Raw genomic sequence first — 7,018 nt, 5'->3', positions numbered from 1 at the left:
CAGCAGGGGAGGGTCTCTTAGAGGGTTCCCACATGCCAAGGCAGTTGAGCCCACAGGAGGTCCATAGTGGGGACAAGGGATAAATGTGGAGAGGTAGCTTTCATCAGAAGGATTTAAGGGGCGGGGGCAGGGGGAGGGGAGCAGGGGTTGCTCCCTGTCCTGGATGACAGTGAATGTAGAGACAGGTGGGGTCAGCAGCTTGCCCAGTACTTTCTCTAGACTTGATGACCAATCAGCAAAACATATCTGACCTTTAAGCCTCAGCTTCGGTCTCCTGCACATGGGGCCCTCAGCACAAAGCTGGCCTCCTCTTATGCCCTCCATACCAGGGAACAAGCCTGCAGGAGAAGGGGGGTGGGGCTACAGAGCCCCTAGAGAGGCTGTGCCACAGCAAGGGCATCCAGTGACCCAGTTCTAAACATCAATAAAGCACTGAGTTGCTGACTTTGTTCTCAGGACATGGCAAAGAGTCCTGGAATAGCCAAGAGGAATGGAGGGAGTAGCAACAGCCTTTCTAAAGGAAGGAGCCTCTTGCAAGTGGTTTTGGGACATCTGGAAGAAGTGCATTCACTGCACCACTTTCTGGGTCTTCAGGTGCCCCAGCCCATTCCACGACTGAGGGAGTAGAGAAGACTTTCTCAGTGCCCATGAAAATGGGACTAAGTGTTCCTTTACACAATCCTCAAGGGATGGAGTGAAGCCTGAAGGAGTCATGAGTGAGAAGAAGGATGCTCCTGTGAGATTTGACAGAGACAGAAGCAAGCCTCCAAGGGCACTGGTATTTGCCCAATTCCACCACCCATCCCAGCCCCGCCCCCTGCCAATTCCTTAGAAAGCTGTATTCCCACTTCCATCCCAAGGTCCCAGCTCCAGTCCATCCTCCCTTTCCAGCTGGGCTCTTGCCACCCATCTTGCTTTCTTCCCACAGTCTCCAGGACTTCTGTCCCAGCATCGCCTAGGGCTGCTTTTGCAATTCACCTGGGACCTTTCATTTCCCCAATCTCCTCCCCCTCTGTCTCTGCCACAGTCCACACTGGTAGCCACTCCCTGTTTCCTGAAATATTCCTCTCCCTGCCTGATCCACACCCCTGGGATCTTCTGGTCCCCTGACTACATTCTCTCCATCTCTCTCTCTGCCTCCTGTGCAGGTGCCTCTACGGTCTTGTCCCCAAGGTTCTTTTCTTATCTCAACTTGCCACCCAATCTTATCCACTCCAAATCATCTTAATGACCACTGTACATAAATGGCTCCCAAGTATCTGTCTGTCTCTAGCTCCAAATGTGTGTGATCACCCTCCCCTGGATGACCTCAGACACCTCAAATACAAGCCCTCCAGCCTCTTCCAAAGTCATGTCCTCTACTTCTTGCAGGCATGACAAACCCACTGATGCTGAAGCTTCAGTATCTCAGAGGCCCTGAGCCTGCCTGCCCTCTCTACTTACCATTATCTTCCCAAGACCTCCTTCCCAGACCCCTGGCTCAGAATTAAGCCCTGAGTGGCCCTCAGCCTCTCTGGTAGTTCACACCAAGGTCATCCAGGCTTAGAGTTCACCAATAGAATCCATATCTTCATCCACTACGAGGAAGTGCGCTGTCTGACCCCTGGCTACTCAAGACTAGGTGTGAGCGTTCATTAAATCCTGGATCAATGAAGTTGCCCCATTACCCTTTCCTGCCACACTGCTCCAGTGCCCACCTGATGGCTGGCCAACATCACTGTCTTTGTAAGACCCTCCCCACAGCCAGTTCTACCAGTCCTCAAGGAGCTCGAGCCTGCATCCTTCTCCAGCCAGAGAGCCAGCTACACCCTGGACTTTTGAAGAAAGAAGTCTCCTGCTCCACATGCCCTGCTGCCCAGACCCCTCCTGGAGCCCCACTCTGCAGGCCGCTCACCATCACCACCACCAGCACTACAAGCCAGTCCCTTAGTCCCTCTGGTTCCAGGCGCTGACAGGTCCTGGGGAAAGTTTTTGGACCTCAGTGACTTGTCAGAGCTCAACTCCTCTGTGCCCTCCTGACCCCGTTTCTATTCCCATCCTGTCATACCCCCAGGGGGTTGCATGTTCACTGTCCACTTGGAAAAGAATTTCCTTTTTTTTTTCTTCTTCTTGTGGTTCCAACGAAGCACAAAACCAGATGCTTATAAAGGCTAAACCCGTCCCATAGCCTCTCAGCTCAGAATGGCTCTCTAGGGAGCCCAGTAGATCCAGGTGGTGCTGGGGATGGTAACTTTGGGAAGAGGGGCTGCACTCGGCTCTCCTGAAGGTCTAGGCTGTCACTTATTCCCTTTCCCATCCAACACTTTGAGGGAGCAGGGAAACAAAGAAACTGGCCTACATTCTCAAATTACTCTTGTCTAGAGAAAAATGAAGTAGGAATTGCAGGGTGAACTTGGAACCAAGAAGAAATATAGGAACTGGGACCACAACAGGCTGAGCTTTTAGAGCCAGGAGCTAGAAGGAAGGACACACTGGAAGACTTTACCCATGACATTTGTGGATATCCCTTCCAGGAGTCTGACATTCATGTGACTCCATCATACTGTTTGCATCCACCCTCTTCTGTCCTGCCAGAAACCATAGGACTCTCGGCTTCCATTCTGGAGACAAGCCACAAAGGCTATGGTTCACTGGCCAGCCTATGGATTAACTAATTAGAGGTCAGGTCTGAACATCTGGGCAGACAGATAGGCATGAGATGAAGCACGTAGTACAAAACACAGCTGCCTGGGTACCAGTGTCTGTAAGTAGAGTAATTCTCCTAGATGGGGGAGGGGTGAAGCAGATAACGAAGGACATAAGCGCCCTGGATATGTTGAAAATGCAACGGCAAGTAATAAGCTGCTTAAACACTGGTTATTGTTTTTCTCACTTCACAACTTATGAAGTAGGCAGTTTCTGGTATTGTCAGTCACATACCCAAGATCTTTCTATCTTTGCTTCATAATCTTCGGTGTGTTGGTTTTTATACTCCTTGTCGCTTCACCATGATCAATGGTACCATAATTCACATTCATATTCAAGGCAGAGAAAAAAGAAGAAGGGTCTGGGCTATGGCATCTGCCTCCTTTTATCAAAATAAAAGTTTTCCCCAAACCACCCTTTCCCAGCTTACCTCCAGAAGTGGATGTCATGACCACCCTGCAAGGGAGACTGGTAACATAAAAAACAAGACGGAGTGATAGGTCTGCAAAGTGGGCCAAATTTAGCCTACCACCTGTCTTTATACAGACTATGAACTAAGAATGGGTTTTACATTCTTAAATGGATGAGAGGGAAAAAGATCGAGAGATTATTTCATGACAGGTGTATTATATGAAAGTCACCTCTTGGCCCAAAGAGCCTAAATGGAAAAAAAAAATTTTTTTTGTCAAAAAGTTTGTTGACCCTGCTTTAGGGCAACGTGAATCATTGCCTCCCATTGGAAACCACTGCTACTCTGAAGAAAGTCATAATTCTGGCAGCAGGAGGAAGCAATGGATATCATGCAGGCAGCTCTCAGTGTCTGTCACATAGGCCAGTCACTGCAATGCAAGCCTTTGTCAGCTATCTAATCTGCAATAGCATAAGCTAAGAGCTCCCCTCTCATCAGGAACCTAACCAAGGGGGTTTTTCAGGAAGCCCTCTACCTCAAGGAGAGTTTCCCAAACTGACCAAAGGTGTGGAATTTTGAAAAAGTAAAAGGGGACACAATGAAATATCTGTCTGGCTATGCCTCAAAAGACGCAATCAGTTATTATCTGCTCAATGAACTTGCGCTCAGCCAAGGGGCTGGTCCTTGGTATTACAGGTGTAGAAAGTGAGTCTTGTCAGTGTCCCACAGTTACCAGTCTCATATAAGCTACACAGATGGCCTACCTCACTAGGACATGAAGTTCATAAGCCCAAAGCCAATGTGCTCATTTTTAATGGGAACTATAACTTAACTCGGAGAAGGCAATGGCAACCCACTCCAGTATTCTTGCCTGGAGAATCCCAGGGACGGGGGAGCCTGGTGGGCTGCCGTCTATGGGGTCGCACAGAGTCGGACACAACTGAAGTGACTTAGCAGCAGGAGCAGCAGCATAACTTAACTATCACACAAGCCAGTGTTCTCATGACAATAATTGAACTTAATGGGAAGCCAAACTGTGGTCTGAAAGATGCTTAGTGAGTTCAGAGACAGAGCCAGGAAGTTAAAAGGAAAATTCACTTATTTAGTATGCCAGGTATGGGGACTGGTTCCCAGGACAGGGTTCCATGTCCCAGGGCGCTGTGCCTCTGATTCCCTTTCCATCCTCCCATCTCATGTTTCCCCATGTCAGCCTTTTGTCTTACTCTGTTCCTCAGGAGTGAGAGGCAATAACATAAACAAAATATATAGTAAATGGTGATAAGCAAAAAATATATAACAGGGAAAGGGAACAGGAAATGTTGAAGCTGTAGAACATTGTACTTTCAGACTGAGTACCCAGGGAAAGTCTCAGGTAATAGTTAATATGTGAGAAAAGGCCTGAAGGTAGTAATGATGCAAACCGTGCAGATTGTTGAGGAAAAGCATTCCTTGCAAATGGAACAGCAAGTGCAAAGTCTTAACTTAGGAGAAGACTTGGTGTGTTCAGGTTAGCAAGCAGGGCAGGGTAGATCAGGAAGATCAGGCAAAGTAGAGGAATAGAAAATGAGGCTGCCAGATGGTAGTAGGTAATGAGTGCCAAAGTGCACAGAGCCGTGTAAATGACACAGGACTCGGGCTTTCCCTCTGAGTGAAGTGGTGCCTTACAAGAGTTTGAGGAGAGAAGTGACAGGGTCTGACTTTGGGTGGACAGGGTTATTCTAGCTATTGTGTGGAAAAAAAAAAAAAAAACAAAAAAAAACAGAATGAAAGCAGGAGGCCAGTTGGAGAGCAGTGACAGCAACAATCTAAGCTGATGATGGCTTGGCCAGAGGAATGCAGGTGAATGAGAAGAGGGAGATTCTGGATATTGTGGAGATGGCATTTCCATGGGCTACATCCATGCTCAGCTTTCCTTTCCCAAGTTACCATCTATACCTGCCTGCCTTATTAGAAGCCCTTAACATCTCAGGAAAGACTATTGTTAAATCAAAATCACTTCCAACTTAAAGTGACATCCTGTCAAGTCCTTAATAAAACCCTTCTCCTTAAAATACCAATAAATATTTTAAAATAGAATAGAAATTCAAGACATGTCTGAAACATAAGGATATCAGCCAACCATTTGGCAAACAGTGGGAACTCTAAAGGCAAGGAAATAGAATTAAAAGGCTAGCCAGAGTTCTATCCCTTGTATCAAAAGCACCACTGGCTGAGGGTGAGTAAGGAAAAGGCTCTACCCTCTTCCACCAGAGCCCCCCACAGCCTACTCCTAACTCCAAGAAGAGCCTGCCCAGTCATGTAATCTCCAACCACTGTCCTACTGCCAAGAATTGCTTTCTGAGAAGCCAAGAATACAGTCTATGATCACCCATCATCCTGATTCCCTGCAGAAACCTTCTGCCTTTAGCAAGGACTTCAATACTGTCCAGGCTTGAGGGTCTGGGTCAGAAAGGACATTGAGAGTGGAGGGAAACATTGTAATTTCTCAATTCTCCATTTGCTAGAAAAGGAGTCACAGCAACTCTGAATTTTTAGAACAATGAGCTGAGAACGAAGCAGTGCTTAGATCTTTCCTCAGTCGGGTAGGACAGAACTAAAAAGAGCTTCTGTCTCTTCCAGCTCCTCAAGCCAGAGTCAAGCCATGAAATGAATCCTCCAGGAATCTGAATCCCTTGGCCCATTCCTGCCAGGCCCCTTTGCTGGAACTGTGCCACCTTTGTACCCTGGGTGGCTTCCCATCGCATGGGCCACTGTTCACTCTATCACCAGTGCCAACAAATATCCCTCTTGGGTTAGATGACTCTCCCAAAGAGAGATGTTAGCTACTGCTGTGATAATGCTACAAAACAAACCACCCCTAAATTCATAGGTTATAAGAGCAAGCATTTGTCTTTCTTGTTTATGTGTCTGTCTACAGGCCCTAGGTTTGATTCCAGGCTTCTATAAGCTCAGATCTATTCCCCCTTTGTCCATATTCTCCATGAAACATCAGCTATCAGGGACCTGTTCTTATGACAAATTGCAAGTACATGAGAGGCAGAAACCCAACTGCAAACGTGTTGGGAGCTTCAGCTCATACCACAATGTGTCTGTTCACATTCTGTTAGCCAAAACAAGTCAGATGGCTAAGCCCAAAGTCAAAAGGGAGGGAAATATACTCTATTCCCAGAGGAAGAAAAGTGATTGATACTTGCTGAATATCAATTTCAATGAGTATCAGTATCAATATTTGCTGATAATCTTTAATCCATCACAGGGAGTTAGGTTAGGACTTCAACACATGAATTTGAGGGGACACAATTCAGCCAACAACAACCTCTTTAGTGAGAGGAGATGCAAGTTCACATAGCAAAGCAAGCAGAAATAAAGAACTGAGGTCACTTTTGCCATTACCAACCCCAAGTGGCAACACCAATCTAGCTTTTGCCCCAAGCTAGACCAAGCTCTATCAAAAGGAATCAGGGTTCTCTGAAGAAATGGCTGTTTCAATGACAGAGACAGGAAATATACAAGATACGCCTAGAGCACCTTATAGTGCCAGAAAGTCAGAAAGTGTTCAAAAAGAAAAGAAAAAAAAATCCACACATTGATGGCAGCAGGTCAGAGACATAGGAGCCAACTGAAAGAGCTCCCAACAACCAAAGTTGGAATAATTTAACAACAAAATAAAGTAGTATTAGATTATAATCCAAAATATAAAATAAATATGCACGAGTCCATTCTGATATAAATAAATGACTGAACAAGTTAATAAATGAAAGGGGGAAAGGAAGAGAAGGAACAATTTTCCTGTGCAGAAGAATTCCAAATAAATTATATAGATACTATTCTCTAAAGGAGGGGAACATAACTCCCCACTCCCTAAGTGTGTGGGCTGCAAAGTGACTTCCTTCCAAAGAGGACAGTATGATGGCAGGGGGATGG

This window comes from Bubalus bubalis, chromosome 14 (genome assembly GCF_019923935.1).
Source record: "Bubalus bubalis isolate 160015118507 breed Murrah chromosome 14, NDDB_SH_1, whole genome shotgun sequence".
Lineage (NCBI taxonomy): Eukaryota > Metazoa > Chordata > Mammalia > Artiodactyla > Bovidae > Bubalus > Bubalus bubalis.
The sequence above is the reverse complement of the archived record's forward strand: the minus strand, read 5'-3'. Positions refer to the sequence as shown.